Below are 25,794 nucleotides of genomic sequence, written 5' to 3' on the forward strand. Positions count from 1 at the left end.
ACATGAATCAATTATCAAAACATTGAAGAATCCAAAGAAGTTTTTTTTTAAATAACCTCTGAGAGAAATATAGAATATTAACAATGTTAAAAAAATTCTAGGAAAATGGAAAAAAATTCACAAATCACTACAGGTTCTTGTTGTAATACATGTCCCATAAGCTTTGCAACAACAATTACTCACTAACACAATTTAGCAGTCTGGACTAGAGTAAGGTGTCACATTATGAATGAAATAGAAAAAGAGACTAGATTTCAAAACAAATGAGAAATAGCATTTCCCAGTTCATCCTTTTCTTCAGTTTCAGGGATAGTGGAGCCAGAACAATTGATGTTATGTACTTCATATAGAGTGTTCTATAAGGAAGTCCTACATCTTAACATATGTTAAGTACCACATCCTCAAGTCTCACACATGATCAAGTCTTTGCACTCCTTGCACAAAATGTCATCAATGCCCATAGGATTGGTTTGGTCTCTTTTACCTTTTGTACTCATTTGGTACTTTTCAGATCAACTTCTGTGCTCCTCTGAGTTCTATTTCTCCTTGGATTAGACATATTCATTGAGCAAGTCTCATAATATTTCAATAACCAGTGGCAGGTTGCCATAGTCCAAAGCTTATGGGGTATGCATTTATATGCTAAGCAAATGGACATCTTATGTTATTCTACAGCAAAAATCACAACAGTGAACAATCTTTTTGATATTGCAGACATGTGCTTCAAATACAAAAAAAATGAGAGAAAAAATGTTGTACGGCACATGTAAAAAGAAAAACAATATTAAAATTTTTATTTGTATATATACATGTATATATGTATATACACACTTTAAATGTGTATATTTCACAATGAGAGAGGTAAAATATAGAGATAAATTTCCAAAAAAAATCAGATTCATTTCCTCTTGAACTTGCCATGATCAACAATGTGAGTGCAAATGAGGTAGATAATGCAATAATACATTCAAGAAAATACAAAAAAAATCGCAAAATACACAAAATGTTACAAAAGGCACATCAAGTCAATATATTGTTCTGTTGTGAGTTATTCTGTTGTGAGTTAGTATATGTATCATCCCACAGGGGCAATTTGTTCAAGTATAAGGAACAATCAAATATGGTGCAACAAAACAGTACAAATCCAGCAATAGGGAAATCTTATCACAATTAGTAGTCATATACAATCAATAGTCAAATATACTAAGTACAGGCAATTACTCATTATCAAAAGAGGGTATTCATTTTACATAAATACAATGAATCCATGAGTCCCTCTCCCCAATTTTAATGGCTCTTGGTGTAGTCAATAGGACTTAGAATAGTCCATCATAAGCAGGTTCAGTCCACCTAGTACATTTGAAATTTTTTATGTACACAATATCACCTGGGTTTAAATCATGAAGCTAGAAGTCTATGGGGCCTGCCTGAACAGCAGCTCCAGAGTTGTGGAGTTCTCATAATTTTGTTTGTAATTATCTGATATAAGTGGCAATGGCTGTATCCCCTTCTAACACTGATGAATAGGCAGGGGTAAATGGTTGTGCCTGAACAGATGGATTTCCAAAAGCATCTCACATAGTGAGATGTACAAGTCACCTCTGGGTCTGCTTCTGAGATAAAATAGGGCCAGAGGTAGAATTTTGGCCCATTTTAAATGAGTCTCCATGCATAATTTTGCCAATCAAAGTTCTTTATTCATTCTTTCAACTTGACTGGAGCTCTGGGAATGATATGATATATGAAATTTAGGAGTTATCCCCAAACATGAATAAATTTGTGATAAGACCAAATCAGTAAAATGAGTTCCTTTATTAGAATCAATACATGCTAGCAGGCCAAAATGAGGAATAATTTCTTTCAAAAGGATTTTGGCAACAAAAGCCTTGGTGGCCCAAGCAGTAGGAAATGGTTCAGGCCACCTGGTCAGTTGTTCAACTATGACCAAAGGAAATTTATACTGTCTAGCTTTTGGCATGGAGATAAAATCAATTTGTAAATGCTTAAATGGTATGTAAGCTAGAGGACATCCACCAAAGGCTTTTCCATGACAGACGTGTTGATTAAAAGTCTGGCAGTAGGGTAAAGTGTATATATTTTGGAGGCAATGGTAGTTATTTCAGGTGCTATCCATACTCTCTTAACACAGTCTCTAATGCCTTGGGTGCCAAAATGACTATGTTTATGGATGGAGTGACAAATTTGGTTATAGAAAGTTCTAAGGAGCAGGGGTTTGCCTTCAGAAGTCATCCATACTCCATTTATCTGTTTTGCTTTAAATTTTTGCTTCCATTTTCCTACTTCCTTGTCAGTATAGGAAAGGGATAGATCCAAATTATCAGTAATTGTTGGTGGCATAATTAATTCAGGTCTTTCTAAGGCTGCTAGTTTGGCTGCAATATCTGCTTGATTGTTTCCCCTGGAGACAGGATCAGTGCCACCTCTGTGTGCAGAACAGTGAACAACAGCTATGGCTTTGGGGAGCTGGATGGCAGAAAGAAGTTCAGTAATGAGGTTTTGCATTGGCAATACATTTTCCAGCTGATGTTAAGAATCCCCTCTGAAGCCATAGTATGCCAATGGCATGACATATGCCAAATGCATAATGGAAGTCTGTGTAAATTGTGACCCTTTTATCCTTTGCAATGATACAGGCATGTTTCAAATCTATGCATTCTGCACCTTGGGTTTTTGTTTTTTCAAGAGAGGGTAAGGAAGCTGACCATAAAGTGTCAAATTCCGTAACTACTGCAGCTCCTGGATAGTGCATGCCATCCCTCATAAATGAATAGTCATCTGTAAATAATATTAAATATGAATTAAATAAAGGGGTGTCTAGTAAATCATTATGAGGTTTATCAACATTGGACACTAAAACTGTACAATTGTGCAAAGGTTCTCCAGAAGTTGGCAAATTGGGGAGCAAAGTTGCAGGATTTAGAATTCCATAGTTTTAGCATGATATGTTCATTATTCAATAGAGTTATCTCATATCTTGTAGTCCTTAGATCAGTAAATGTCTGTTGTAGGAAAACTTATAAAATAAGATAAACTAATAGATTTAAGTGTAGGCAGAAATATTGCCAAGCAGGGTGGCATGAGCTAAATTAAACATTCTGTGAAGCCTTAGAATGTAAGAGTATGTGACACAGGGCTCTGGGACAGTTGGCTGCAACTGGGATGGAGGTCTGTGTGTTGAACTCCCAAAAGCATTACCAGGATATCATCTACTCTGTGGGTAAGTACAAGCTGGAGTTGGGGGTTACAGATTTGGAGGGTGGACTTCCATTTCTGTACCACCTCACTGTTTGTTACCTACTGGAATTACTGGCTGATTTTCCTCTGGGACCTTGGGACATCTGAGACCATCACTGGAGGGACAAGTACCCAAGGAGTGAGACCTCATTCTGCTTTGCTTAGATCTAGTTAATGTTAGGGTTTTAGTGTAGTAATCCATTTTCCTTGTCTCTGGTCCATAGTTAACCCCGGTTTAGAAATCCCTGTTGACTAATCTCCCTAACTTCTTTACTTTAATAAATTATTGTTTTCTGCTTCTTTTCTGTTCTCCTTAACCCTAGAAGTACCTTAGTTAAATTATATAAGGTTTTATTGAATTTCCAACTGACTGGATTCTGGCTCACTGCTTAATTGATTTAACTGCCATTCTTCCATATAGGTGTTACTCATTTTCCCAAGTCCTATGTTTGTGGTTGTAAAGGTGATTCCCTGATTGGTATTTGTTCTTTGTCAGTTATCCTTGCCCAAGCAGTCCTCCTTTCCCCTTTCTCTAAACCCAGTTAATTCAGTGTTTAATATTTACTCATAAAGGTCTTAATAACAATGCCTCAACCTCATGTGGGAACATTATGGTCAGAGGGCATCCCAATATTAGATTGTCAGATTTTCTTACTAATAAAGCCATAGTAGCTACTCCTCTAAGGCATGGTGGTGCTCCTGAAACTACTTTGTCCAGCTGTAAAGATTAATAGGCTTCCAGGTATTGAGCAAGTTCCAAAAGGTGAGTTAGGACACTTTAAACTGCCCCTTTATGTTCATGGACATAAAGGTAAATGGTTTATCATAATTTGGGATGCCTAGAGGAAGAGCAGACAGGATAGCCTGTTTGAAATTTGAAAGAAGTGTTAGGTGTTCCACTTCCAATTTAAGTGGTTCAGGGACCAAGTTTTTTGTGAGTGATACAAGGGGCTTAGTGATTTCCCCATATCAAGGCATCCACTGCCATCAAAATCCTGTTGTTCCAAGAATCGCCCTCGAACTTTTTAGTGATAGGAGCACTTAATTTTTAGATACTTTCAATACATTTAGGAGGAATTAAATGAGACCCAGCAGTTAAAATGACACCTAAATGTTGTACTTTGGGGAGACACCACTGAACTTTGTATTTGGAGACCTTGTGTCCTCTTTCATATAGCTCCAAAAGGAGATGCTTCCTATCCTCTTGGCATGCTTCAGCATTTGGTGAAGCCAAAAGCAAATCATCTATATAAAGGATTAAAGAGCTGTATTTAAATTTAATAGTACTTGTATCAGCAGTTAAGAATTGTGTAAACAATGTAGGGCTGTCCATGAACCCTTGAGGTAAATGAGCCCAGGTCCCTTGAGAACACTTCCAGGTGAAGGCAAAAATATGCCTGGAATATCCTCATAAATAAGTATGTAAAAGAAGGCTGAGCACAAGTCTACTATTGTAAAACATGTATCTGTAATAGGAATAGAAGAAATAATAGTATTTATGTTGTAAACTACAGGGTGTCTCTTTATAACATGATTGTTCACAGCCCTCAAATCCTGGATGAATTGATATAGATGCTTGCCTTTGGGTTTCAATTTTGGCTTTTTAACAGGCAGGATGAGTGTATTGTATTCAGATTTACAGGGAATTATGATACCTTGGTCAATTAGTGAATTTATTACTAGGGTGATGCCCTCAATTGTCTCTTTTGAGAGAGGATACTGAGGAATGGAAGGAGGTGTGCCAGATTTAGTTTTAATTTGGACAGGGACAGCCAATTTAAGTAGACTAACATCAGAAGATGATGAGACTCAGAGAGACTCAGATATATCAGTTGGGATTTCAAAAGAGGGAGACTCCTTCATCTCATGATTGTCTGAAAGAAGTACAGGGAGAAAAGTTAAGGATCCCTCAGACAATTCCAGTGACATAGAGCCATCTGGAGAGCAAGTTATTGTAGCTCTAAGCTTGCATAAAATATCTCTCCCCAGAAAATTTATAGGGGAGGCATCAAGAGGAAAGAGTTCTTTACACTCAGAAGTCCTGAGGACACTATTCTAGGGGGAAAGCTTTGCAACCTTTAGGGGTGTCCCCAATACCCCAACTACATTTATTGATACTATGGAATTTCAATCAGAGTCAGGTGTACTCTTCAATACAGACCTGGAAGCTCCAGTGTCCAAAAGACAATCATAATAGGTGTTACCAACCTTTAATTTTACTGGGGGTTCATCAATGGGGGCACTTCCCTTAAGGGGAAAAGGCCTTCATAGAAATAATTCAGTGGTTGTGGTTTATTAGAAGTTGACTGTGGGGATACCAAGGCAGCATGAGGTTGAATAGGTATAGTAGGAGGACAATATTTCCTAGGGGCTGGAATTACTTGTGAGGTGGGAGAAAGGACAGGGGAGGACTGGGCATCAGGAGAAAGATCAGGGGAGGTAAGGTTATCCAGGAGTTGCAGAGTATGAGAGAGGTAGTTCAGGGTATGAGAGAGGAGGTTCTGCACCTGAGATATAGGAGAGGGGTCTTCCATCTCTATTTTGGGAGAAATAGGATTTTCCTCTCTTAGTGGTTTAGAAACAGGCTTACAGAAATCAGACATGCGTTGGTTGAGATCTTCATTTGATATTTGGCCATGTAAGAAGTATTTGAAATTGTGCAATTGAATTTGCATGTAGGCATGCAATTCAGATTTAATTTTTCATATGGTAGCATTTTTTTTTCTTAACTTGTAGAATAAGGAAAAGAAAATTTCCTAGGAACATAAGGAGAGGGAGGCAATCTGAAACTTTATAGGTTCCTAATTGGGCAAAAGCCAGGAGGCTTGTAGAGTAGCATTTATACTACTGAGCATTGTAATAAAAAAGGGTAGATTAAAGGAAAGTGGAAAAGAGAATAACTTTCAAGGTATCTATTTATCTATCTATCTATTTATTTATTTATTCAAATTTATTTTTTTATTAGGGGTAGAGGTAGGGTAAAGAGTATTTTCTGTTTTTTTTTTAATTTTATTTTATATGATGTTATATCATTTTGTTGTTATCCTGTTTTTCTTCTCTTTGTATTTTTTGGCACAATTGATCATCTTCCCTCTCTGCATATTCTCTGTTCTTTGTGTTTTGGGTCTTAATGGTAAAAACTGGGGTTAACATATATTTTATTTGGGTTCAGAAGGATGAGTAGGAGACAATAGGACCATAGATTGGGACCTCACAAGCTGGGGAAATACAGTGCAAGAATGGTTTGGGTAACTGTCAGGAGTGACAGTTGGGTCTTAAGTGCCACACTGATCCACCCATCCAGGGAGTCTTTGAAACTAACAAGTGAGTAGACTTTGACAAAAGGTTTTATAAACAGGGGTTTTAATAATGATTGAGGGTCAGGGATAATGGGGAGAGAGCACAATGAATCTAAGCACTAAAGACCACACAAGGGCTGGGAAAATGGGTTAATGCCTACACTGCACTAATCTGACTTTTACAGACTAGAAGAAAAATGGGTCTCTCACAGGGTCATGTCCATTTCTGCTCCTCTTGATGGTACAGGAAACAGTTCCACAGGAAGGTAAATCCAGGAATGTTAATCAAGGAACTTGTCTCAGTCTAGGATGACCACCATCCCACCTAGATCTTCTTGTTCACTTGATCTTCCCTGGAAGGTCTTCCTTCTCAATGATAACTCCACATTCCTTGGGCTCTTCACTGGGCATGTAAAGGCATCCACACCCTCTCCCTTTTCCAGCTTAACCAGAGTCCTCAAGGGCAAACAGTTTTCTTCCCTTCATTCCATTTAAAATGTCCATGGCTGACAGTCAAAGTTTTTCCTCTAGCCTGCTTACAAAATGTGCTTTTCTACTTTTAAAGTCTATTTACCTATTACAGTTCCCCTCTTTGCATAAAACCAAAATAGTGTTCCACCCAATAATTTGGTATTTGTGCACTACAAACTAAACTAAAATTCTAACCCAAAATAACAAACAACTAACTCTATTCTATCTAAAACTAACTTACTCTACCCTACTCTAAGGATTTTAACAAGGAAAGGTAAAGGGATAAATGCATTGAACAGTTACATAGTTCAAAACACAAAGTAACAAGTAATAATGCAAATTTTTCAACAAAATTAACAAAGTTAACAGCAAATATGAAATATTAACACAAAAGTCAAAACAAACATCAAACACAACTCCTAATCTAATACAGAAATATTCTACTAACTAATAAATGCAAACAATTTTGAAAAATACATTTTAACACAACATTGCATAAGTTTTTACATCAAAATTACAACAAAACATTAAACTCACTTATGCAAAGTACATATAAATGTTTGCAACTCAAGTACATAAAATTATTCACGGAATTTAGATTTATACATATATACACATGATACATACATACAATATATACATAATATATGCATGCATGACATACATATATACATGTATGTACACATAATATAATCAAATATACATATGTACACCCTTTACATATATATTACTTACACTATAATACAATTTATAATATACACATCCTATTTACACTTATTTACACATCTATTTACATTGTTTGTGATATGTGATCTATAGTATATGTTCTTCATGTAACGTAATTTTAGGTTTATTGTATTTGCACTATAATGTACATTAGTTACCTTATCTTATCCTCTAATCTAATCTTATACTATTTCTATTTCACTAAACTATTCTAAACTACCTACCTAACCTAAAAACCTAAACTAAGTCTACCTTCTATGATTTTCTCTCATGCCATGAATGTTCTCCATCTCCATTCTGACTAGTGAGCTCCATGAATCCTTTTAAGTCTCAAACATAAATTCCACCTACTACAGGAAACCTTCTAAACACTTAGTTCCAAAAATTTACTCTTTTAATTATTTTCCCATTTATCATGTATATAGCTTGCTTTTAAGTATTTTTTTTGTGTGTGTATTGTCTCCTCCATTAAATTGTAAACTCCTTGAGAGCAGAGATTGCTATTTGCTTTTTTAAATCAAGTGGTTAGCACAGTGCCTAGCACATTATAAGCACTTAACAAATGCTTATTGAATTTAAGTAAGCATAAACTTCGTGTTGTTGTTTCAAACATGTTCAGCTCTTCATGATCCCAGTTGGGGTTTCTTGGCAAAGATATTAGAGTTGTTGGCAATTTCCTTCTCCAGCTGATTTTAGAGGTTAAGAATTGAGGCAAAAAAAAATGAAGTGGCTTGCTCAGGATTACACAGTCATTATATATCTAAGGCCAAATTTGAACTCTAGATGTAGAATATTCCTGATTTCAATCTATACTGTGCTAACTAGCTGCTCTGAAACGTATTGGATAAGTCCATAAATATGACTAAATGTGACAAAAATAAAAACACCTAGATTATCAATCACAGAAAATTCATAGTTTAATCAGGAAAGAATTTTGTCACTGATAGAAACAACCAACAGGAGAAGATGTATTTATTGTGGAGATCCTCCCTTCCCCTTATCCAATGTATGTACTTAGACTCAAACTTATATTTTAGCCCCACTCTATTTTCTTCATAAATAATTTCACAATTATATTTTTAATATAAAATTTCTATGCTCAAACATTGTTCTTTGTTTGGAGTAAAGAGAGTTGCTGTGATATCCTGGAATTTGTTGGAAGAATTAGTGTTCACTTTCTGAACAGCAATATCACATGCTAAAAATCCCTATCCATGGAAGAAAGAATTCAAAGAAAGATCTTGTGTTCTCTTTCCAAGGTAGAATCCCTACACAGAAGAAATGGACAGAGGGAATGGAACCACAGACATCCAGTTGACTGAATTTATTCTTGTGGGACTCACAGACCAGTCAGAAGTACAAGCCCCACTCTTTCTGTTGTTCTTCCTTATCTACACTGTGACCCTGTTGGGAAACTTGGGCATGATCATCCTAACCAAGATTGATTTCCACCTGCAAACTCCCATGTACTTTTATCCTCAGGCACCTGGCACTTACTGATCTTGGCTATTCCACTGCTATTGGTCCAAAAATATTGGTCAGTTTTGTAGTAGAAAAAAATACCATCTCCTACAATTGGTGTGCAACCCAACTCTTTGTCTTTATGACACCCACGATCAGTGAATTTTTCATTCTGTCTACCATGGCATATAACCGCTATGTAGCTATCTGCAAGCCCTTACTCTATATGGTCGTTATGTCAGATATGGTGTGTTTAGTCTTGGTGGCCGTCCCTTACATTCATGGCATATTTGTATCATGGCATTGAGATTTGAATGTAATCAAGGATTTCTACTGTGATACTCTTCCCCTATTGTCCCTTATGTGCTCTGACACAAAAGAAATTGAATTAATCATATTTATTTTTAATGTTTTAAATTTGCTTTCCTCTCTCATGATTCTTCTCATCTCCTACATGCTCATCCTTGTGGCCATAATCAGGATGAATTCAGGCAGGCACAAAGCTTTTTCGACCTGCAACTCCCATCTCACTGTTGTGGTTGTATTCTATGGCACTCTTCTCTTTATGTATTTGCAGCCACACTCCATTCACTTCTTTGAAACTGACAAGATGGCTTCTGTGTTTTATACATTGGTGATCCCTATGCTTAACCCTTTGATCTACAACTTGAGGAACAAGGAGGTGAAAATTGCCCTTAAAAGAACCATAGAAAATTGACGCAAATTCATTCTGTAATATACAATGCAGAAAAATGATCTTGCAGTTTCAAAGAGGCAAGCACACCTCCGTCATCCCCTTTTAGGCAACTTATGGCCAATCATTTTCTCTTAGGATAAAAAAAAGACCATCTCATTTTCTACTTTATTAAATAGAATATCATTAGTTATAATTAGGAATTCATTTACTTGAATGTTTTTGCACAAATTGTTAATTCATACATTATCAGTTTAAAGAGGTATCTCAGAGACAATGTAATTTGATTGATACTTCAAACTGTTCATATTAATAATAAACAATAAAATTTATAAAATGTATTGTTTTATAAAATGTTTTACATATTATCTCATTTAACACTCACAATTAGGGTAAACTCAGTTCTATTAGTGGTCCCTCAGAAAAAACTGAGGTCAAGAAAAATGAAATGTCCCAGCCATGGTCAAACAGCTTGTAAATGACTGATACAAGATTTCAAAATAAGCATTTTGGTCTCCAAGGCCAGTATTCAAACCACTTTGTCCCCTATTTGCGTTTAATATAAATGTTATAATGTACATCTATGTCCATAACTTATTTCAAAATAACTAACAAGTCATCTTTGACTAGTGAAACTATAGGTTTTAACCCAAGTTTAGGACTTTAATATATCTATTAATTTTCATCACATTAGCATTTTATCCCTTTAGGCATCTTTACTGTGTAGTGCATAGACTGTATGAGTTGGGCACTGGATGAACTGAGGTCAATTCCTACTCTGACAATTTTTTACCTGTCCTAACCTAGCCAAGTCACTTAACTTTCCTCCCTCTCAATTTCTTCATTGTACAATGGGATTACAATAGCACCAAACAGGATTGTTCTGAGGATGAAGGTTGTACCAAGATTTAAAAATGCTAATGTAATATTACATTTTCATAGAAAAAACTTCAGTAAAACTTTAGTAACATTGTGTGTGTGAGGAGGTAGGGAGGGAGACAGAGATTGAGACAAAGATAGGCAGACAAAGGCAGATGCAAAGACAGACACGGATAAACAGAATTTGAGAAAGTTCTGTCTTAAAAACTAATCATTCTGCATGAGTTAGTGTTCTATATGATTTCATTTTTAGCCCTCAACTACTGTTTCCTTTTCTGATAAAGTAATAGGAGACGTTTGTTAACAATTTGCAGAAGTTGTTGGACTCAAAGGGAGTATGTAAAATAAAGAGAAGATATGCTTGATAGTGGTCTGCTGATGGAATGTGAAATGTACTAATAATAATCTGTATTGGAATGTTTCATTTCATTTTATTTTGTTGTTGTTGTTTTAATCCTTTTGCTTCTGTGCTTGGAAACTGCAGCGTCCCTTCACAGTCCCCCATGCATAATTTCCCTCGAGTCTGATAAGAAAGCTAATTAATTTAGCTAATAACTCTATGTCATTAAAAACAGTAACTCTATAATTCCCTAGATGGTTCCCTTATCTAATATGCGTTTGTGAAGTGGTCTTTAGTTGGCAACATTCTCCCCAAAAGTCATTGTTATTCAGCACATCAGTTCATGTGTTATAAATTTCATTTTAAACTATTCTAATTCACTATACTTATTGAAAAAAAAGGATTTTAATGTTTTAAATTTCTCCCTTTTATAGATCCTTTAACAAACCAAAAAAAGCAATAAATCATAGGCTAATATTTGAATGCATGGACAAATAACCTTCCCAACAATAAAAATGTGTAAGCACTAAGAACTTATATAGTTTACAAGTGATAGTATTCTAATTATATCATCTGAGCATCATAATACTCCTGAGAATTAAAGTCCACCTCTTTCCCTAGGCTTGCTCCAATGCATTGATAGATGAATCTACTACATTTAGAAGTGACTCTCTACCAAGATACATCTCCTCCATCTTGTAGCCATGTCATTACTTGTGCTAACACATCAAGTCTTAGAAACCGGGTATCCATGTTTCACAGATAAGGAAGTCAAGACTGAAAAGGATCTTGTTTTTTGTCCATCATATGATGGTTTATATGGATAAGAGGAAATATTTTAATTTAGTTCTTTATGACTATAATTTCAGAACTTTGTGCAATATTCCATGCTTGCTATTAAAAAAGAAACTGTATATTAAAAATCTAGACTAATACTCATACTCGTTTTTCTTTTCTTTCTATGTTGTACGAAACTGTGGAAATAGACAAAAATAGTATATTAGAGTGATGAAAAACCTTTTAGAGATTGTGTGCTGTGCCCCACCCCATGAGACAACATGTGTCATGCCCCCCTAGACTCTGTGCCACACACTCTATGTGCCTTGCCACCTTACCCCAGACAAGGAAGGAATCACTCCCATTGGACTGCTGAGCAGAGGGGCTGGTGAAGTTAGGACATTAGTAGAGTGAGAGAGGGGAGTGACCTCAGTGCTCCACTCCCCTCCAGCTCTGCCATATGAGCCACCCACCTTACCCCTTAGTGGTGTGAGGAAGTAGTGCCATAGGGACGCTGGGCAGAGGGGCAGGTAAAGTGAAAAAATGTCCTCATGCCCCATGGAAAGGGGAAAGATTGCAGACCCCCTAAGTCCCTATGCCTTTCTAGTAATAAAATTTAGCAGGTGACAGTTCACATGCCCACTGACAGGGCTCTGCATGCCCTTTTTGGCACATGTACTATAGGCTCACTACCAAGGGTATGTCACATTCAAGAATAACTGATAGTAAATAATAGAAATTTAAAGTTATATAATACCCTTCTGCAGAGCAATTGAGGACTTGGATCTTGAATGAAGCAATATAATAAAAAAATATTCTGTTAGGGATCCTAGATTATTTTAATACAAGTATGATGCTTATCCCACCTGGCATACTAATTATTCATAGCCTAAAATCAGGTAGGTTTTATCCATGGGTCAATATTTCCATTATTCCTCAGGAGTCTTCTTCTTATAAACCACCTATTGCATAACTTATCTCATACCATCATCTATGCCCTCAAGCTCTGGAACCATAATTAAATCAATTCCAGTCATTTATCCTGGATTGGTTGAGTCTCCTGTGGCCATACTCCACATCTCTTTAACTTTCCAAATTAAAGTGTTCCTCCTTGGTTACAACTTTTATATATGTCTTCCCAAATGCTTTTAGAAAGTGAGCTTCTTAATGGTAGATATTGTGTTTGCTTGTATTTGTATCCCCAGCACTTAGCAGAATACATTTAATAAATGCTTTTGATCATCCATCCATTTATTTATCAAAATTTCTAAATCAAAGGAATTCATAAACAATAAAACCAATTCTGAATCAATATTTAGGCTTAAGAACCTTTGGAAATAATGATTCAGGGTATAATGCGGGCTCGACTGTTTGACTTCCACTTCCACTTTATTTATTAACTACTTATGTTTCTGACTTGTATTCTACCTATACATGTCAATGGTAGGGTGGGGGCTGCACTGGAAGTCTCTCAGTCCCTTTCAATTGATCAGTCCAAGAAATACACAGGATGAGACATAATTCCATCCAAATGTTAGTGATGGAAAAATTCTACCACTTTTAAACTGGGTTTATAATAATCAGATACTCCACAAAATAGCTAGTCTTCATTTCATTACTTTTCCTGTCCACTAGCTTCTAGAGTAATTTTCTTAACCTTTCTGAACTCAGTGCCATCTGTATATTATAATTATACTACTCAATTCTATTTAGCAATTGTTTTCAAGGAATCAGATCTTGTAATTGCAGGTTTAAAAACATCAGAATAAAGTCTGGAAGAACACACGGTGTATACCGAAAGAACAGTGAAATGCTATCTATTATATCTTGGCATCTCAGAATAGGTTTCAATTTTGCCTGTGTAGTCTCAAGTTCCAATAGACAAGAAAATGCAACTACTATTTAAATATTTAGTATTTTCAAAGGTGAGGTGAAAAAATTAAATGTTTATTAAGTACTTCTTAAGTACCAGGCACTGTCCTATGGTTTGGGGATACAAATTCAAGAGTCAAAAAAGATAGTTCTTACCCTCAAGGAGAGACTATTGTAAAGATATAATATACAATAAGGAAAGACAATAGTTAGGAGAAAAGAGACTTACTGGCATGGGAAAAAGAAGGGAGACAAAATGGTATAAAAGTCCTCAGAATTTTAAGCAAAGATTTGAGAAGTATAAAAATTGGTCATCTTTCACCCTTTTTTAAATGGAGGTATAGGTAGGGACTCACTTTTGTCCTAAAGATAGAAAAATGAGATAAAATGTTTGAAGGAAATTACTTCCAGGTAAGTATAAAGCAATCAAAAGATTGAACTATTTCATTCACCAAATTAGTTGACAACCAAAACAAACCACAGTCATTCTTAATCACCATTGTCATATCTTCTATACATTACCATGCTCATTTTCCATAGGCATGAACTGTTTCTTGATCTTGGATACTCTCCATATATTGATCCCAAAATGCAAATCAAATTGTTTTGGGGGAAAATAGTATTTCCTCCAACTTAAGTGCAACCCACCTAGGTCTCTATATTTTCACCATTAATGACTTTTTATTAGTCAATGATGACTTTTGAACATAATTTTGCTCTTTGAGAATCCCTTCCTTTCACACTCATCATATGAGTAATTATTATAATTATAATTATGCACACATAAGCAATTTTAGCTGTTTCCAGGAACTAAAACATCAAGACAACAAACAAGTTACAAACTAAATGTAGTAACAAAAAATGAAGAATCCTTATCAGCAGCACCCCATCCCTCATAGTCCATAATGTTTGAGGCAGCAGGGAGTCATCATCCAAACCACATATTTGTAATAGAGCTCAATATATCTTTACCCTCCTTCTATTTTTCTTCTGTGGAAATCCAAATAATAGATATTTCTTCAGCATATGATACTACTAAGTCTAAGGGAAAGGTTTCCCTGTAATCATAGATCCTATCTGACCTCACCAATAGTTGTTTAGTATAGAAATAGAATATGATGGATTATACATTATCTATCATGGTGGAGGACTAAAATGATTTGAAATACAGCCTTCAGGAATACCAACATTAGACGTAAGAGAAGCTCAATTATGAGCAAGAAGGGTAAATAAAAAAGGGAGATCTTTATTAGGAAACCTGAGGAATAAAATTTATTTAAGGATATTTATCATAAACATAGAAAACAACAAAGAACAAATTAATAGCCCAAGAGGATATGGACTTACACTCGTGAGAAAAGAGAAAATAGATCAAAATGACAAGACAGAGGAAATTGTTCATTCCCAATAGAACATAGAACGATAAAAGAAAATGTCCCAGTGTCTGATAGAAGAAATAAGAATTATGAAAGGAAAATTCGTGGTTTTGGTAGGAAATAGTCAGCAAAAAACTATAAAACTTGAACCTATGGTAACAAGTCTAACCAAAGAAGTCAAAGGAAGGATAACTTATTGGCAATGTAGATACATACATAGTAGTTAAGGATAATCTGAAAGAAAAAGAGGAACAAACCCCAAAGGAGGCAGAAGTTTCTACAGCTTGAGAATAAATACAAACACTTGGATCACCACAGTTTAATTGCATCTGTCTAGCAATACTTTACAGAGAGTAGGTATTTTATCTTCTGCCATGTTTGGGAAATTTAAAACATTTGTTTTTTAAGTATGTTCTTATGAAAATTCCTTATTGCATAGTATATATATATATGTATATATATACATATATATATATAAAAGAAAATTGATATCCAGGATAATTTTAATTACCAATACTTATTTCCAAGTAATATTTGAGTTCTCCAATTCCATAACATTGGTCAAAAATATTTATTCATCTCCTGCCATCCAGCAAGTACTATATTGAGCTCTAGGAATCAAAATAAAAATCAAAAACATAGTTCATGCCCTTGAGGATGTTACAATCAAATGGGCAAAGAAAACATACAAAGAAGCTGTAAAGTAAGGGTAGGGAGGGAGAAGATACAGGAATGAAAGCATGATGAAGAGTTCTAAAGAAATTGTAAAAGCAGTTTAACTAGCGGGAAATGTGCAGAAAAATGAATGAGACCTCTCTTTCTATAGAAGCTTACCCTCCGGTCAGAATGTCTAATTATATGGACAGAAGGTACCGAGATTGGAATACCTGGCAGATTCAATCTTGAATAATAGAATTTTCTGTAATAAGTTTCCTAAGCAAGAAAAGCATAATGGAGAGGTCCACATAAAGCAAATAAAACTTATGATGAATCTTGAAGAAAATTAATTTTGAAAAGACCATGATAATGAAGGAAACTATTCCATGCATGAGGTTATGGAGAATAGGAAGAGAAAAAAATACCTAAAGGAAAGTAATATGTGTTTCATCTGGAAAGATGGGTTAAAAGAATGAGTTTTTAAGGACTTAAAAAAAATAATGAAGTTTAAATGTTAATCCTTAAACACCTAATTATTTTTTAGTCTTTTAATCTTTAAATTTTTAAATTTAAAGTCATTGACCCCATATGTCAATCTAGTAAAGCCTATAGACTTCTCCTAATACTGTTTTTAAATGGATAAATATAATACTACATTGTGGAATGTTAATGAGCAAGAAATAAAAAAAAACTTAGTTTTACTACAATTATATTTTTTTTAATTTAAATTATGACTGAAAGATACATGTTATGTGTTGATATCCCCTTTCCTTAGCCTTTCCTTTGTCAAGAGTGTATTATGGAAAACAGAAATTAATTTTTTTGTTTCTGTTTTTAATTATAAATTTAATATTCATTAAAATGTGATTTTCCAAAACATGCAGAACAAGAAAAGGCTACATGAAATATTAAAAAAAATGCCTGATTTCTCCTTGTCTTATTCTGAGAATATTTTTTTTAATTTTTATTTCTTAGAAAATTTTTCCATGGTTATATGATACTCTTACACTCCCCTCCACTACCCTCAAACCCCTCCCCCAGCAACACGCATTTATATTGGTTTTAACATGTGTCACTGATCAAGACCTATTTCCATATTACTGATAGTGCAGGGGGGGGTCATTTAGAGTCTAAATCCTAAATCATGTCCCCATCGCTCCATGTGTTCAAGCAGTTGTTTTTCTTCTGTGTTTCCACTCCAGTAGTTCTTCCTCTGAATATGGATTGCATTCTTTTCCTTAAGTCCATCAGAATTGTCCTGGCTCATTGCATTGCTGTTAGTACAGAACTTCCTTATTTTATATTTTACTACAGTGTATCAGTCTCTGTGTATAATGTTCTTCTGGCTTTGCTCCTTTCACTCTGCATCAATTCCTGGAGGTCATTCCAGTTCACATGAAAGTCCTCCAGTTTATTATTCCTTTGAGCACAGTAATATTCCATCACCAACATATACCATAATTTGTTCAGCCATTCCCCAATTGAAGGGCATAACCTCATTTTTCAGGTTTTTGACACCACTAAGAATGTGGCTATAAAAATTTTTATAAAAGTCTTTTTCCTTATGATCTCTTTGGAGTATAAACACAGCAGTGGTAGGTATAGATCAAAGGGCAGGCGGTCTTTTAGCATTCTTTGGGCATAGTTCCAAATTGTCATCCAGAATAGTTGGATCAGTTCACAACTTCATCAGCAATTCATTAATGTCCCAATTTTGCCACATCCCCTACAACTTTTATTAGTCTCCCCTGCTGCCATTTTAGCCAATCTGCTAGGCATGAGGTGATACCTCAGAGTTGTTTTGATTTGCATTTCTCTATTAGAGATTTAGAATACTTTCTCATGTGCTTATTGATAGTTTTGATTTCTTCATATGAAAATTGCCTATTCATGTCCCTTGCCCATTTATCAATTGGGGAGTGGCTTAATATTTTATACAATTGATTTAGCTTCTTGTATATTTGAGCAATTAGACTTCTTTCAGAGTTTTTTGTTATAAAGATTTTTCCCCAGTTTGTTGTTTCTCTTCTGATTTTAGTGGCATTGTTTTTGTTTGCACAAAGAATTTTAATTTAATGTAATCAAAATTATTTATTTTACATTTTGTAATTTTTTCTAACTTTTGCTTGGTTTTAAAATCTTTCTTTTCCCAGAGATCTGACAAGTACACTATTCTGTGCTCACCTAATTTACTGATAGTTTCTTCTTTATATTCCAGTCATTCACCCATTCTTAATTTATCTTGGTGTAGAGTGTGAGATGTTGATTTAAACCTAATCTCTCCCATATTGTTTTTCAACTTTCCTAGCAGTTTTTGTCAAATAGTGGATTTTTGTCCCAAAAGTTGGGCTCCTTGGGTTTATAATAGACTGTCTTGCTGGCTTCACTTAACCCAAGTCTATTCCACTGATCCTCCCTTCTGTTGCTTAGCCAGTACCATATTGTTTTGATGACAACCCCTTTATACTACAGTTTAAGATCTGGTAGAGATAGGCCACCTTCCTTCACATCTTTTTTTCATTATTTCCCTTAATAATCTTGATCTTTTGTTCTTCCAAATGAACTTCGTTATACTTTTTCTAATACAGGTAAAAATTTCTTGGTAGTTTGATAGGTATGGCATTAAATAAGTAATTAAATTTGGGTATAATGGTCATTTTATTATGTTAGTTCATCCTATACATGAGCAATCAGTGTTTTTCCAATTGTTTAGATCTAGTTTTAATTGTTTGGAAAGTGTTTTCTAGTGGTTTTCATATAATTCCTGTGTTTGTTTTGGTAGATAAATTCCTCAGTATTTTATATTGCTTAGGTTGCTTTTAAAGGTTATTTCTCTTTCTAACTCTTGCTGCTGAGATGTGTTGGAAATATATAGAAATGCTGATGATTCATGGCATTTATTTTGTATCCTACCACTTTGCTAAAGTTGTTGATTATTTGCATTAGCTTTTTAGTTGATTCTCTAGGATTTTTAAGTACACTATCATATCATCTGCAAAGAGTGATAGCTTGGTCTCCTCATTGCCTATTTTAATACCTTCAATTTCTTTTTCTTCTCTAATAGCTATTGCTAGTGTTTCTAGTACAATGTTAAATGATAGAGATGAAAATGGGCATAATTGTTTCACTCCTGATCTTAATGGGAAGGCTTCTAATTTATCCCCATTGCATATGATGCTTGTTGATGGTTTTAGATATATAGTATTTATTATTTCTAGGAAAAGTCCTTCTATTCCTATACTTTCCAGTGTTTTCTTTTTTAAACCCTTACCTTCCGTCTTGGAGTCAATACTCTATTGGCTCCAAGGCAGAAGAATGATAAGGGTAGGCAATGGGGGTCAAGTGACTTGCCTAGGGTCACATGGCTGTGATGTGTCAGGGGTCAGATTTGAACCTAGGACCTACCATCTCTAGGATTGGTTCTTAATACACTGAGCTACCCAGCTGCCCCTCTTTCCAATGTTTTCAATAGGAGTGGGTGTTGTATTTTGGCAAAGGCTTTTTCAGCTTCTATTGAGATAATCAAATGATTTTTGTTTGTTAGCTGTTAATATGGTCAATTATGTGGATGGTTTTCCTAATGTTGAACTATCCTTACATTTCTGGTATAAATCCCACCTGATCATGATGGATAAATCTCATGATCACTTGCTAGAGTCTTTTTGCTAGTATTCTATTTAAGATTTTTGTTCAAGAATAAGGAGATTGTTCTATAGTTTTCTTTCTCTGTTTTTGGTCTGCCTGGCTTTGGAATCAGTACCATATAAGTGTCAGAAAAGGAATTTGGTAGAACTCCTACTTTGCTTATTATGTCAAATAATTTGCATAGTGTTGGGATTAGTTTTTTTGAATGTTTGATAGAATTAACTTGTGAATCCATTAGGCCCTGGCAATTTTTTCTTAGGCAGTTCTTTGATGTCTTGCTCAATTTCTTTTTCTGATATTGGATTATTTAAATATTTTATTTCTTCTGCTGTTAATATAGGCAATTTATATTTCTTTGTGAAAATTCATCCATATCATCTAGATTGTTATACTTATTGCCATATTATTGGGCAAAATAGTTTTTAATGATTGCCTTGATTTCCTCTTCTTTAGAGGGGAGGTCTCTCTTTTCATTTTTGATACTGTTAATTTGGTTTTCTTCTTTCGTTTTTTAAATTAGATGTACCAGTACTTTCTCTATTTTAACTGTTTTTTCAAAGAACCAGCTTCTAGTCTTTTTTATTAATTCAATAGCTTGTTTATTTTTGATTTTATTCATTTCTCCTTTGATTTTTAGTATCTCTAATTTTGTTTTCATCTGGGGATTTTTAATTTGTTCAATTTCTAGTTTTTTAAGTTGCAATTTATTGACCTCTGCCCTCCCTAATTTGTTAATATATGCACTCAATAATATAAATTTCCCCCTTAGTACTGCTTTGGATACATCCCATAGGTTTTAGTTAGACGTCTCATTGTTTTCATTCCCTTCAATGAAATTATTAATTGTTTCTATGATTTGTTCTTTAATTTTGGAGAATAATATGATTTAATTTCCAATTAGTTTATGGTTTGCCTCTCCATATATCCTTGCTAATAAGTTTTTTATTGCATTATGATCTGATAAGGTTCATTATTTTTGTTCTTTTGCATTTGTTTGCCATGTTTCTATGCCCTAGTACTTGGTCAATCTTTGTGAATATTCCATGTGCTACTGAAAAGAAGGTGTATTCCTTTTTGTTTCTATTTATTTTTCTCTATAAGTCAATTAACTCTAATTTTTCCAAGATTTCATTTACCTCTCTTATCTCTTTCTTATTTATTTTTTGGTTTAATTTATATAGATCTGACAGGGGAAGTTTCAGGTCTCCTACTAGTATAGATTTGCTATCTATTTCCTCCTTATGCTCTGCCAGTTTCTCCTTTAGAAATTTAGATGCTATGCCATTTGTTGCATACATGTTGAGTACTGCTATTTCTTCATTGTTTATACTACCTTTTATCAGGATGTAATTACTTCCCTATCTCGTTTAACCAAATCTAGTTTTACTTTGGCTTTGTCAGAAGTCATGATTGTAATTGCTGCCTTCCATTTCTCAGTTGAAGCCCAATAGATTTTCCTCCAGCCTTTTAGTTTTACTCTATATATGTCTACCTGTGTTTTGTGTGTTTCTTATAGACAACATATAGTAGGATTTTGGTTTCTAATCCACTCTGCCATTTGCTTCCGTTTTATGGGTGAGTTCATCCCATTCACATTCAGAGTTTAAATGATCAATTGTGTATTCCCAGATATTTTGATTCCCTCTCCTTGTCCTGCCTTTGCTTCTTTCACTATTTTCTTCTATACCAGGGTTTTGTTTTTAATCAGTTCCCTTAATCCCCTCCCTTATTGTATTTCCCTTTCTTCTCCCCTTCCTTCTTATTCCCCTCTTATTGTTCTTTAGCGTCTTTTTAAGCTGTAGGGGAGGGGAGAGGTCCCATCTCCTTCCCTAGTATTACTTCCCTCCCCACTAGTCCCCAATGGATCTGATTGTTCTTCCCTCTTTAAGGAAATTTCAATGCACTTAAGAATTAAGTATTTCCTTTCTCCAACCTCTTTACTCTTCCATTTTATTTGTCTTCTCCCCTGTTCTACCAATATGCTTCTTTATGAAATATAAATTTACTACATTTTGTCTTTTTTCCAATTCTCTGAATATTATCTCCTTTTAACCTCTAGTTTTATAAATATTTATACACATATGTATGTATACATATACATATATCTTGACATTTCATCCCATAGAGTTTTTCCCTGTTCCCTCTGTTGTGAGGAAGATTAATAAATGAGTATTTAGGAGACTTAGCAGGCAGGGCTGGAGGATTCTAAATGGAATGGGGAATCAGGAAGTCTTGCTTCACTCTCTGAATGGACTCCATGGTGGCTGGGGACAAGTTGTAACTGACCCCCTGGAGACCTCAGAGGAAGTGGAGTTAAATATTTAATTTAACAACCTTTAGGCCTCTAAATATACTTCTTCTAGCTGTTGATAATAACAAATTTTAAGAGTTACCAATATCTTCTTTCTTATTGGGATATAAGGCAATTTAACTTATTGGTCTCTTAAGAAAAGGTTTTTTGTTTGTTTGTTTGTTTGTTTGTTTTCCCCACTCTCTTAATTACCTTATGGTGATTCTCTTGACTTCTGGGTTTGGGCAGCAAACTCTCTATTTAAATCCAGTTATTTCTTTATGAATGTTTGGAAGTCTTTAATTATTTGAATGACCATACTTTCCCCTGCAATAATATAGTCAGTTTGCTGTATAGTTAATTCTTGGTTGTAGACCCAGCTCTCTTGCTTTCTGGAATATTATATTCCATGCCTTCCAGTCCTTCAATGTAGATGCAGCCAGATCCTGTGTTATCCTGACTGTGGTTCCCTGGTGTCTGAATGACTTCTTCTTAGCAGCTTGTAATATTTTGTCCTTGGTTTGGTAGTTTTTGAATTTGTTACAATATTCCTGGAAGTTGTCAGCTGTGGACTAAATGTAAGAGTTGATCTATGGATTCTTTCAAAGTTCACTTTTCCATTTTCTTCTAGAATATCAAGATAGTTTTCTTGTATAATTTCCCATAGGATGATGTCCAGGCTTTTCCTTTTTTCATGATGTTCTGGTAGAACAATAATTCTTAAATTGTATATTAGAGAACTGTTTTCCCAATCTATGTTTGTGTCAATAAAGTGTTTCATATTTTCCTCACATTTTTCATTTTTTGATTTTGTTTTATATATTCTTACGGACTTGTGAAGTCAGTTGCTTCTAGCTGCTGAATTCTAATTGTTAAAGACTGAATTTCTCCTTTGGCTTTTTGGTCATCCTCCTTCTGGTCTGATTTTCTTTGTAGATCATCTTTCACCTTCTTTGCTTCATTTTTCAGCTGGTCAATTTGGGCTTTTAAGATATTATTTTCTTGTTTTAGTTCATATATTTCCTTTTCCCAATTGTCTTCAGCCTCTATTGATTGTTTTCTGAGTTCTTGAGTTAATTGAATTTTGAGTTCTTGAGATAATTGAATTTTAAGTTTTTCCAAAGCCTGCGTGGATTTCACTGGAGTTTCTATGTTTTTTGTTGGTGTTCCTTTATCTTCTTCTGATCCATTTGCTTTTTGTTCAATTTCTGCATAGAAACTATTGGTAATGGTTTCTTTTTTTTTCTTTTTTTTCTATTGTTTACTCATATTTTTTCTTCTTTCTCCCCTCTAATTGGCTGTAATCTTGGTCCTCTGATCATTTTTTTATCTGTGTGTTTGGGCTATTCAGTCCTGGGAGGGCTTCTTCTCTGTTTTCTTGATTAATTAGGTTACTGGTACCTGAGGCCAGATTTTCCCCAGCTGGTAATAAAAGCTAAAGAAGTCAATTTGGCTACTTTCATTGTAGTCTGTGGGGTAGGGGTGTTGGAGCTTCCCTGCCTTCTGAAGACTTCTTGTCAGCTGTATTGATAGGATTAAGCCAGGTGAGGTTGATTTGCACAGCTCCAAGTGCCCTGAGGTCAAAACCTTGAGAGAAAGGGGGGCAGTGCAAAATGGAATGTTTGTTCACCCTCTCTGGGTTTCTCCCCCAACAGCCTCCTTGTTGTCCATGATCAAAGCCTTGAGTTTGGCACAGCTATGCCAGTGAGGAAATCCTTCATACTAGTGCCCCAGCCCATCCAGATATTCTAGGATCTGCTGGAGACTCAGCACATTAGGTGGAGGAGGGGATCTGGGATCTTCTTCCTTTCCTTCCCCTCCCACCAGACAGTTCTAAGAATTTAGGCTTTTTTTCTCTTTTTTTCCCATGTACCTTTTAAGTTGTGTTCAGCTACAGGATCCCCCAGCTCTGTTCTGTTGTCAAATTTGGTTTTCTGTTCCCTCAGAGCCCTTTGTCCTTGATTGGTGGTGAAGGGTTTTATGAAGGTCTGAAGCCTTGCTGCTTCTACACCACTATCTTCCCAGAATTCTGAGACTATTATTTTTGTTCAAATTTTATTCTTATTAAAATATATTTTATTGATATCTACTATTTTTGACATGCCTGTCACTTTATAGTGTCACCATTAGTCCAAAGAGAAATCTTCTCTTATAAGAAATAAAGTGGAATACATTAACATAATCAAAAAAGAAAAGATTACATTTCCCATAATGTTATTCATCAGAGGTTTGAGAGGAAATATAGAGTGTTGTCAGTGATTTTAGAAGAGAGAAACTGAATCATATAATGGATGTGGGAGGTAGGCACAGAGAGAGATTATATAAAAATGGCAAATTCACACAGTGGTTATTTCCATTGCACACAGAAGGGATCCTAAAGGCAGGACCAAGTAGGATTAACAAGAGCAGTGATAAAATCCTATTGAAATATTAAATGGAATAAATATCATAAAATTCAGGTTAAGATCTTTGCCCTAGACACAACCTAATAATATGTTGCCAGATTCATATATAGACTATAACTACTATGTGTAGCATTCTTTCACATCAACTATTTGTATTAATTATACATGCATAAACATGCATATATATTATATTTATAACTTTATATATATTGTATTGTGTATTATATGATATATTATGTTATATAAAATACATGTTGTATAATTTATATCATTATATAATATAATATGTTTTATTTATATATTAAGATATATACATATAATACCTTTAAATAAAGAAACTTGTATTTATCTACCTTTAGGAGATTCCATTCATAATTAGTACCATCTATATCCATTAAATATTAAATATATGTTTCTGCAAAAAAATGAATGAGTAGATGCATTAAATTACTGTATTTAAATGTAAGCTCATTACTAATAGAATTTTAAAAATTCTTTCCACCTATATTCTGTCACCTATCATAGTGCATCAAGCATAGCAGGCATTTAATAAATATTTGTTTATTGATACATAAGTCATAGTACTTGGATCATGTGGCCATAACCAAAAAAAACATAGCTTTGTCATTGGAAAGTGATAAAACCATTGTGAATCTACAAATATTAATTAATGTTTGTAACTGTCAAAATAAAAATTGAAGACCTCAGGACAAAAATGTTATTATCCAAAAGCAGTATAAGTAAAATAGCAGTGAGAATTAATAAAGAATATTCATTATTAGACCATCTCTACTAAGACCCATGAGACCTAATATTGGGTCAATGAGCCAGATTTTCTTTGTGTTAAAAATAATAATCCTTGACAATATTCCACAATAAAAAAATGCATGTAAAAGTAACAACTCTCATTCACAAACTCTTCCCATTAATTCGCTTGGGGACCAGGGTGAAATGGAAAGGAGGTCTTAGTAATTAGTCCCCAAAGTGTCTTTGCTCCCCTGTGCAAGTGGCCCTGTATTGGGGATATTTTTAGTGTTATATGTAATAGTTGAGGCTCCAAATTTGTCACATATCAGAAGTCTCTAGATACTTCTGCAATAAGCAAAACTCCTCAAAAAGATCTATGGGCATAAGCCTTATGAGTAAAGGGCACCAATTCTTTTGACATAGGTAAGTCATACCATTGCATTTTTTTTCTCAGCAGGTCAATGTGAGCAAAATCCAAGCAACCATCATTATACAACCAAAGATGGCTTTTTCTACTCTAAAGGCTCTAATGGATCTATTCTACCCACTTCATCTACTCTAAATGCTAAAATATTATTTATTTTTCTGTGGAGCCTGGAAAAACCCATTAACAGAGAGCTATTAAACTTCCTTCAAAGGAATGAAATTATGAACCTAAAATTGAGAAGGAAGTTGTGAGATTTTCATTAGTTCCATGTTGAGCTCTTTTTCTTTTCCACAAATCCTCAGATCTTGTTCAAAATCTTAGACAACTGTAAAAAGCACTGAGCAACTAAACAATTTATCGGGTGTCACACAACTAATGCACCTCAAAAGCAATACTTCAGCCCAAGACTACCTGATTTTTAAGTTTACTTTTCTATCTTCTATGTCATGGTATTTCTCAGGGGAAAGCAGCCT

General features: G+C 34.6%; 1 pseudogene; it reads left to right on the forward strand.

Moving 5' to 3' along the window:
• Nucleotides 1–9,032: 9,032 nt before the first annotated feature.
• LOC123251573 lies at nt 9,033–9,930 on the forward strand (annotated as a pseudogene).
• Nucleotides 9,931–25,794: the final 15,864 nt, after the last annotated feature.

The sequence above is a fragment of the Gracilinanus agilis genome, chromosome 6, assembly GCF_016433145.1.
Source record: "Gracilinanus agilis isolate LMUSP501 chromosome 6, AgileGrace, whole genome shotgun sequence".
Lineage (NCBI taxonomy): Eukaryota > Metazoa > Chordata > Mammalia > Didelphimorphia > Didelphidae > Gracilinanus > Gracilinanus agilis.